Consider the following 10,546-nt stretch of genomic DNA (forward strand, 5'->3'; position numbering starts at 1 on the left):
CCTAATTTGAAAATATTATAAGTCCCAATTTGGCAGGTTTCTATTTATAATCTTCCCATTTAGAATATTCTCATGAGTTTCTATTTTGGACAGCTTGGGAAATGCTTGCAGGTGGAATTTCTTAATTGATTTCAGGTCATGGAGCTAATTAAGGCTTTTTCAAATCCTTCCATATTTTATAGAATTCAAAGAACGATTATATAATAATTGAGACAATTTTAGCCATAGGATATGTTTGGCCAACCCAACATAAATTGATGATGATGATTGGACTGTGACCTTGACCGTGGTCTTTGTATGTTGACCATAGGGTGATTTTGGATTGTACTAGAGACCGATCATCTTAATCGGGCGGGTTCAGTGTCTAACACCTTCCGAAATCCATAATCTGAACCCTTACCCATCTCTTTGATCCGTGGATCGACCCATTATCCATTTAGAGTTATTTATGGTTCCTAGACCTAAATTAGGTGGCGACTCCCTTCTTTCAAAGTTCCCCATTTAATAAATCGGACCCCTATCCACTATTTAGTGAAGACGGGTCGAGGCGATTTCAAATATCAACACTCTTTATAATTTACTATGATATGTCTATAACTCACCGTGTCTTATGAATATTTGATACGGCTATATTTCCAAACTAGTGGCATGCCCCCTTGACCATAATTTACTATAATTGATTAATAAAAATGATTTAAATGCTATCATCATCTTTATGTTGTGATCATTAAGATTATAATAATAATCATCATCATCACGTTCATATAGTACTCACCGTTGTCATGATCATGGTCATTATTATCATCATCATCTTCAAAATCATTATCATCACCATCATTAACATCTAGACCATGCATGATCATGATTTTTATCATCAAGTTGTCATGATCATGATTGTCCCTCAATCATGATTTACATCATCGGCAGGATCATTTTAATAATAATCATGATCATGTCATATCATCAACATCATCATGATCATCATCATCAAGTAAATAAGTAATTTAAGTGCCCTATTATATTGATGGCATTTCTGTAAATTTTTTTAAACTCATAGTCTTTATCTATACTCTTAGTTTTGTTAAATATGTTCCTGGATTAAGGAAGATTTGATACACATTGATGTAATTCGAACAAGCAATAGTTTTGATTAATATGGACTACTATTGGGTAAACTAACTCTAGATTGAAGGAGCATGTTGACAACTTTCTCAATTCTATAAATACGGGTAATGATATGGGAGGACACTGGTAGGTTGACTATTCGATAACAAAGAGATGTGGTGGTCATGGGATCAACGTGGACGTAAACCAGAAGGAGTGCTAAACACATCGTTGAAATTAGTAAGGATAGCTTGGTGAAGGTATCATGAACTGAAATCATGTGAAGAAAGGCGAGTGGTGCCCCGTCGAGGGTAGTTTTGAGGCCTGTGGGTAGATCAGTTACATCAATTGAGGATTTGGATTCATCGATCAAGGTGATCATAGATTGATTTACGCTAAAATGCATCCAAAAATCGCTAAAATCCCATAAAATTGGGTCTAAAGTGCGAAGCCATTGTGCACCAAGGACCATGTCACATGCCATATATTCAAAAGTTGGACATCAACTGTAAATATATGTTTTTGAGTAGTAAACTAAATATTATGGTGAAGGCCATGGCTTGTGAGTTTGTCACCATTTTCCATCATAACTTTAGGTCCCACCCCCCTTATCAGGAACCAACCCAATAATGCATCTTGCCAATCTAGTGTGGAGAAAATTATGAGTGCTGTCGCTATCCACCAAGATCGTATTTTTTTTTTTTTACATTTAAAGAATCTGGTGATGTGCATAGTCTGGAGGGACAACTAAGGTATGTAAAGATATTTCATGAGAAGGTTCCTTCTGACATTATATAAAATACATTCTGATCTCATGTCAAAAGGTTCATTCAGACAAAAAGGATATTTTCGGTAGTAAAAATATGGAAATTATTGTTTTTATCATTTTGGTAAAATAAGATTTATAGTACTTCGTTTTGATAAATAAATTTGTAAATTTTTTCGTTTTGGTAAATTTCTTTTATAATAAACTGTAAATGACATAACTCACCGTGTTTTGTGAACATTAGATACAGCTATGTTTCCAAACTGTTGACATGCCCCCCTGACCATAATTTACTATAATTGATTAATAAAAATGACTCAGATGCCATTATCATCTTTATCTTGTGGTCATTAAGATCATAATAATAATCATCATCCTCATTGTTAATATAGTACTCATCATTGTCATGTTCATCATCATCTTCAAAATCTTTATCATCATCATCATTAGCATTACCATGCATCTAGATCATGCAAGAATAAGATTTTTATCATCAAGTTGTCATGATCATGATTATCCGTCAATCATGATTTCCATGATCAGCAGGATCATTGTAGTAATAATAATCATGATCATGTCATATCATCAACATCAATACAATCATCATCATCAAGAAAATAAGTAATTTAAGGGGCCTATTATATTTATGGCATTTCAGTAAATTTTCTTAAATTCATTGTCTTTATTTATACTCTTATTATCAAATGACCTTTTATTATAGTAAACAATTAAATATAAATGTGGGGCTATCGAACTACTTTGTGGCTGGACTACGGTAGAATGCCCTATTTGAGTCCTATTGGAGTAGTCCTCGCACTACAAGAAAATGCTGAATTAGGAACAAAACGGATTTTAGCCGTTTCGAATTAAAAATGGATTTAATCTGTTTCACCCTTAAAGTCTGTTTTTAATGTGCACTTATAGATGGGAAAAAACCAAGAGAAACCTTTCAGGGCTCTCATTCTAACAGGAACGATTATCTCTCCCATCGATTTCTCCACTCTTATATTTCTTCCATCGATTTCAAAGATTTTTTCGATTCAAATCGATTTCAGCCCCATCCTTCTTTGATTTTGAGAAGGTGAAGTTCGTTTCAACCCCATTCATATTCGATTATGAGATGGTGAAGCTCGTTTCAACCCTCGTCATCTTCGATTTGGAAAATGTCAAGCTCGTTTGAACCCTATTCATCTTCGATTTCGATAAGGAACTGGACTAGCAATTATGTAAGATCTTAAACAAAAACCCTAGAATCGACATTTATTTTTCTTTGAGTTTTTGTTCTGAATCGGGTTGATCAGGGATTTTTTTTTCAAAATCTGCTCCTTTGAGGATATTTTTTTCTATTTTTTTTTTCCATTTTTTTTCTTGAAGCCAAATGATTCTGTGAGATCTAATTGGTTTTGATCTCAATCAGTGTGACCTTCGAGCTTCTTAATCTCTTTATAGTTAAGATTTTAAAGATGAGTGATCTCTCTATTATTTTTAGGGATTTTGAGACCTAGATTCAGATAATCAGTTTAGATCTTTCGTTGATATTTCGATAGAGGTTGTTAGATTTGAAGTGTGCTTTGGTTGCGTTGATTCACAGAAGAAGAAATCTAGTTTTGCTTGATTTATTTGTAGCGTTCTGGTTGATTTTGTTTCTTTATTAACATTTGCAGTTTTGTTATCGAATTTTTCAATCTGTTAGATATGTATGCTGATGGACACACTAACATTTTCAAAAAGCTTCACTTGAATTTAAAAACCACGTTATTTAGAAATCTAGTCTCATTACATTCATAAGTCAGGGATTCAATAAGCTATCAAACAGTTTGTAACAGATTTCGAAGTTTAAAGAAGTCCTTAAAATATTTCTATAAATTAACCACTAATGAGTATGTTAGAGTTTGGTTTAGAAGAAAGCATTTGTATTTGGTCTCCACTGCTTCGTTAGAAAGTAGGAATTTTTTTTCCATCACATCATCCAAAATAAGTGGGAATTTATCCAAAAATAAATGTTTCTATGTATTATCTAAGAACAAATGCATTAGATAGTTGGGTTGGATACTACTGCTAATTCTCATATAGACAGAGGATCACTTGATTCTTATCATGCACGCTTTGTTTTGGTAGGTAAGCTACATTAAGGGGGCATCACACACAAGAACCTTAGAATCCGAGCTTGGGGCACCACTCCATAAGAGGTTTTCACAGCTTAGAGACACATTTGGTTGCAGAGTATGTATATCCATCTATTTTTTATGCACTGAAACATCTGGTGGTTCACATCTTTTTGTACGTGCGGTAAACATTCCCATGTACATCACTCTTAGGTGTACCTCAATAGTATTTACAATGATTATAGAATATGGTCTGATGAGTCAGAAGTATTCATATAGAGTTGTTGGCAGGTAAGCAACTATTTCTCAACTCATCTCTCTCTTAGCTCATACTTTTGTTTTGTTTTGAATCACTACTCATTGATTGATTCATCAAATGTTGGTACTTGGTATTAAGTATCAAAACATTTCTCAAGAATAATTACAAACTTTAAGTTGTTAAGTAATTTTGTTGTAATTTTTATTTTAAATTTATGAGATCTTGATTTATTTTTTATACTTCTCTTGGGTTGATGGAAACCTCTGCATTTATGTTGTAATTGTAGATTGCATTTATGTTGTAATTGTAGAGTTAGTCCATCTGAGTTTGTCTTACCTCTTTCGAAGTATGCTAAAGCTGTATTTCACACTCTATCTATTGGGATGCATTTCCGGATGCTCTCTGAGACTAAAGAATCAAGTTTCGGTGGTATAACCATATAGTTTAGTAGTATGACAACAGATTTTTTATCAACTTACTGTACATGAACTTTTGAAGTCGATATAGAACTATGCATGTATCAGTAAAATTTCAAACTAACTTTGTGTTCCGTTGGGGCTTATATTCGAGGGAACTTATTACTTCTAAACTCGCATTGAGGGTCATTTCCATCTTAAGTGAAGATCAATCAATGCCAAACATGGACACAAAATTTCTAAACAATACACTTGAGAAGTTTGTGATAAAGGTAACAATGTGTGCTAAAATTAGGAATGGGTTCAATGGTGCTATCTTGACTTGATTATGCTTACAATGTATAAGGAAATCATTTTCAAACATATTTATGGACTTCACTTCTTATCTACCAGCAGCCTATAGGTACCAAAATGGGTTTCATGCAGTTGCTCTATTATATTAGAGCATAGTATGAGAGACTTGTTTTTTTGATGAGTGGTCTTCCAGCAAAGAATCTCACCAAATCAGTTCCATAAAGGTTTGGAAGCAGAACCTGACTTGTTTTTTTGGGTCACTATTGTGTAACATAATAAGAAACCTTACAAATAAACCTGTTATTGGAAGTTCAAGTTTGTTGTATTTTGGGTATTGGATATTCAAATTCTTAAAATTAACTTCTACGTTCTAACATTCAATTAGAAATCAATGTTCTTGCTGGGGGTAGGAGTTGCCCCTTTATACTTTTCATGCTTGTTGATTGATATCCTATGTTACTTGGATATTATGTGTTTCTTTTTATTTTTTTTATGGGTAAGCTGGACTTGAATCCATGACCTTGGAGTTTTTTTGCAATGTGTCTAACCAACTGAGCTATGGGTCTACACCTATCTGAGTGTTAAGGGACCAGTGTTCATAGATGAAGGTTATTTCTTTGGAATCTTAATATGAGCATATGGTTTTTGATTATGATCCATATGAAGAGAATCTGGGAATTGCTCCTTTTAGTGAACCGGAGGCCCAAATAATGCAAAAACTCTCCAAATCATTTGATCCACATATATGGGTCAATGTGCACTCTAGAATGGAGGTAAGTGCCATTCATATTGTTAAGAATTTTAGGTGGTGCGCTCCTTTCTTGTTTTTGTCCTCAATCGCTTTTGTGACACTAAATCTAGTCAAAGCACCCTGTGCATTTTCCATATAGGAACACGTAAAGAGTTTAAGTTTGTTTAGTCCAAATAATTTTTTTACTTTTCTGCATATTGCCAGTACAGCTATTGATTTTCTAGCTTTTCTTTTTTCCTTTCTCCTAATAACCCTCCATTTTCCCTTGTTTTCTTTTCTTTTATAAATATCATCTCTTATCCTTTCCATCATATTTCATTCTTACATTGATGCTGGTTCAATCAGGCTCTGAATCACAAGAACACAACCCCAGATGGACTGGCATCACATATAAGAGATTTTGTACATAGATAGTTGCAGAGAAGAAGGAAGATGTTGATGGGGTTTGTGAGAGATCTTGTGAAAAACAGAGATGGTGGTCTGGTGGGTCTTTGAGGTTTGATTTGCCTCCCTAAAGAGTTGACTTGTTTTTTCCAACCCTTGTGCTGTCACATAAATAATTTTTTTCACGCCTTTGTGAGCTGAAAAAAATAAAATGCAGTAAATAATAGTTGAATATTTCAATTCTTATCACTGATTAATAATGAAAAACTATATGTTCTTTTGTTGTAGTTGCATTTACTGTATGACATTGGCATACTTATATCAATCAAAATCTTATATTGCTATTGTGTCTCCTTTATCTGGCCATGCAAGACATTCTGAGGGAGTCACAGGATCAAGATCTTGGGCCAGCGATAGCGCACTTTCTCAATTGTTTCTTTGGACATATTCAACCCGGTGGCCCAAAAGGTACTTCTAATGGTATGCAATCCAGAACCCAAAAGAAGGTATGAGAAACATGGATGTCTAATCTCTTTCCTAATTTCTTATGTAAATCATTTTATTCTGGAATCTTTAGTCTTGAACTCTGATCTACCCATTGCCAGTGTATCTTAGTTTTCAGTCGCATTTCCGTCTTAGCAGATAACCATCAAGTATTATGCTGAGTAGCATGCCATTTTGTGTATGGGTTTGTTTGTTTCTTCATACACACATGCATAAACAAACATAGACAAATGCTCATATACTCATGTCTAAAGATGCTAATGAACCTATATTTTTTTCGTAAGTACCAAGGAACCTATAGTTGAATGAGTAGTTAGTCCTTATATAGGCATAACTAATGCAAAATGATACTGACGTAGGGCCAATCCCTATGTATGTACGTATGTAATGTCTTTAAGTGCATGTGCTTGTGTACCAATACCTGTTGGACTTGAGACTTGCGTGCAAGGTCATTTCAAATCCATTGAGAAATTCCTGTTTGCAGGCACACATACATGTAAGCCCTCATATATCTCTGAGCTGAGGCTTGATATTGTCTTCATTTGTCTCCATCCAGTGGTCGCATGCATTTAACATTAAGCATCTGCATGATGTAAAAGGAGCCGATTGCTACTGTGACGACACAGAGCATTTCCCTTGCATGTATCTTATATTTTGTACAATATTGCAATGCATGCTAATCTTCGGTATGATTTTTCATTTTGAATGGCTGACAGGAACTATTATGTCAATCACAGTTCCTACCTTGTACAGTAAATATGAAAAACACGTGGACAGATATGCTAGGTTGGTGCATCGGAAAAGGCATGAAAGCATATCAAGGTAATTATCAGTTGAGTTGTAATCTAGGGTGGTGTCCCGTTGCTTTGGCAAAATACAGTGTCTACATGGCAGATTTTTATCTAAGAATAAATACATCGTGCTGTGTGCCTGAAGAAAATGGCTTGGTTAGGAGCCCAATGTGCTATAAATGCCTACCTTAATGTACCACTTAGACACCGTTCCTATATTCTAGGAACTAGACATCATTCTGGAACCTGATTTTTATAAAATGTGTATATATACCTTTCGATAAATATTTTAAAATTTTTGCTGGCAGTTCAAATTTCAATGAGAAGACTTGGTTCATTGGTTCTAGTTTTCTTGCGGAACCAAGTTGCTTCAACAATGAAAAACCAAAATCAAACAATCTAACCCCATTTTATTTTGATCGTCTCTACAGGTGGTTTATGCCAATTAACATTGGGATAATCTTTTTAGTTGGAGCAATTCTTGGATGGGGTGCTTGTAAAAATACTGAAACCGAACCTCTAGAAGGCCTGATCATTGCTACATGTTCAGCAGGTTGTCTCTAGAGTTCATAGTTTCTACTTATTCCTCAATATTCATCCTAATTACTTAGTCCTCATTAGTTTGCATTGTTGTTTTTTATTGAGCAGGAAATTTGGGAAACCTTCTCTTGATAATTGTACCTGCAATTTGTAATGAGGATGGTAGCCCATTCGGCGAAAGTAGTATTTGCAGCTCTGTTGGACTATCCTATGTATCCTTCTCCATGGCGGTAAACCAATCTTACATTTTCCTTCTTTCCATTAAATGAAACAGAATGAGTGGTGTTTGTGATCATACATTTGGGTTAATGTCTTGGAGAACTCCAAGTTGGATCCCTTCAATTATGCATCACAATTCACAAGCCAACTCAACTCTGTCGTGGGCTATTTATGAATCATCAACTAGGATTAAACTATGATGTAGCTAGTGGTGTCAATTGTCCTAAAGGATTTGTGACTCAATGAGTTCGCTACAGAGTGATTTTTCAGCTTCATTTGGTTTGGACTTCTAATTTTAAGACTAGTTTTTCACTTGATGCAGCTCGGTGGTTTCTTCATTTGGCCTCACACTTACCACCTTTTTCGTACTTCAGGCATAAAGTACATAGCACTTCTAGCGTCTAAGGAGGAATACTCAAGGCTATCCAATAAGGATTTGGATTCCAATGGGGAAACTCACCTTCTAAAGGGAGAAGATCAAGACCAGGTGGTTGTACTAGTGGCATCAACAAAACCCATTGATGAAGATACAGAGAACCAAGCTGTAAGTATAATATTGAGTTTCTTTGCTTGCCACTCCATGTGTTCTTGGTGATATATCAAGAACAATGATACTGGTCTTGATCCCAAAATTTGAAACTATTTTCATTGCAGATTGTACCACACTTATCCAGCGAGAAGCTCGTAGGTGACAAGGTGTCTTTCTGGGGTAAATTAACTGGTGTTCTCCACCAAATTGCTGAGGAATTATTGGCACCTCCGACCATTGCTGTTGTAAGTTCTTTTTATGATCTCGGTTTATATCCTTAAGAAATGCTTCACTACCTCTACTTTGTTGGTGGTTAATTCAAAATTATGCTTCTCTGTGGCTTATTAGATTGTGGGATTCATCTTTGGGGCAACACCATGGCTGAAAAATCTCATCATTGGTGATGGAGCTCCACTAAGAGTGATCCAAGACTCTATCAAATTACTTGGGTATGTAGTATTAAAAGTAAAACCTAAGCTTATCTTGCAAAACATTTGGTCTTTTTCATTTGTTCTTTTTTATTCTTGAATGCTGATATCAAAATTATTCTACAGAGATGGCACAATTTCTTGCATCAACTCTTATTCTTGGGGGCAACCTCACTCAAGGTGAAAATCTTTAATCATTCAGTTCACCACTTTGATTGATCTAAATTCAGAATCTTAACCAAGTTTATTATTTTAAACTTAAAACAGGATTACGGTCAGCTAAATTGAAACCTCTGGTTGTTATTGGAATTATTTGTATACGATACATGATCCTTCTTGCAATTGGAATTGGTGTAGTTAAAGCAGCGGGCGATCTTGGTCTCCTTCCGATACGTGCTTATGGTGCAGTTTACATTGCCACCAGCCATGAATATCGATATGTAGCTAATACATATTTGATGAAATCCTTTCAATCATCTCTTCATTACGTCCAATTGTCGAATAATTATGTGATAATAAATATTTAATTATGATTATGAAACCATTCACAGGTACTATGACACAATTGTTTGGTGTGGGTCAAAAAGAGTGTTTTGTCCTCTTTCTGTGGACATACTTGGTGGCAGCTCTCGCCCTGACTGTATGGTCGACAGTCTACATGTCTATGCAAGTAAGTAGTGGGGTGGCACCCACAATTCTATAACACAGTGGCCTCAATTACAAAAGACGTGACTCACAAGTCACAAACTGCACCAAAGATCTCAAGTAGTGCTAGTAGCCGCTACAGCCAATCAGATCCTTTCTTAAAGGTTCGATTGAATTATGTAATTGGTGATCTCTTTTATTATAAAATTTATTTCTGATTTTTAATCTTTTTGTATATAAATTAATGTGATAGACAACCTCGATGTTTTCTATTTGAGTCTATTTTGACCGTGGGTGATAGATGCGTAGAAAAAAAATTAAATTAAAATTTTTTTTTGAAGTTTAGATATCGATTTATGACTATTTTAGATATCGGTTTGTAACCGATGCCTAAAGTTTCAGATTTTGTACATCAGTCTTATAGATATCGGATTTTAAATCGATGTCTAATATAAATTTTTTTTATTATATAAACACATAGTTGGAACTGTTTAAAACCGTTCCAAAATCTGACATTTGGAACGGTTTTTAACCGTTCCAAATCCTAAGATCTAAAACGGCTTCCAGCCGTTTAAATTCATTAACGACGCCTCCATTAAAGACGGTCTGTTAACGGTTTCATAGTGACTTAGGAATGGTTATAAACCGCCAACAAAAGTTAATTGTCAATAGGCACGATAAAGAGGTTGATTGTAGCAAGTCTTCAAGATCCAATGAAGATAAAAAAATAATTTTCTCTCATTAAAAATATTTGTAAAATTAGAGAAAATATATTATAATATTAAAAGTAATAGATTTAGAGGTTGTGTCC

At 34.7% G+C, this 10,546-nt stretch overlaps 1 pseudogene across 1 annotated transcript; it reads left to right on the forward strand.

Moving 5' to 3' along the window:
• The first annotated feature begins 2,792 nt into the window (after window positions 1-2,792).
• Window positions 2,793-10,007, forward strand: LOC147380761 (protein PIN-LIKES 5-like; annotated as a pseudogene). Its single transcript, XR_015175140.1, has 10 exons — window positions 2,793-3,096; window positions 3,989-6,585; window positions 7,300-7,405; window positions 7,844-7,927; window positions 8,023-8,144; window positions 8,456-8,677; window positions 8,788-8,907; window positions 9,011-9,111; window positions 9,217-9,270; window positions 9,358-10,007. The product of XR_015175140.1 is annotated as a protein PIN-LIKES 5-like (transcript).
• The last annotated feature ends 539 nt before the right edge of the window (window positions 10,008-10,546 follow it).

The sequence above is a fragment of the Akebia trifoliata genome, unplaced genomic scaffold (assembly GCF_017979445.1).
Source record: "Akebia trifoliata isolate Shusen 1 unplaced genomic scaffold, ASM1797944v1 Contig01006, whole genome shotgun sequence".
Taxonomy (NCBI): Eukaryota; Viridiplantae; Streptophyta; class Magnoliopsida; order Ranunculales; family Lardizabalaceae; genus Akebia; species Akebia trifoliata.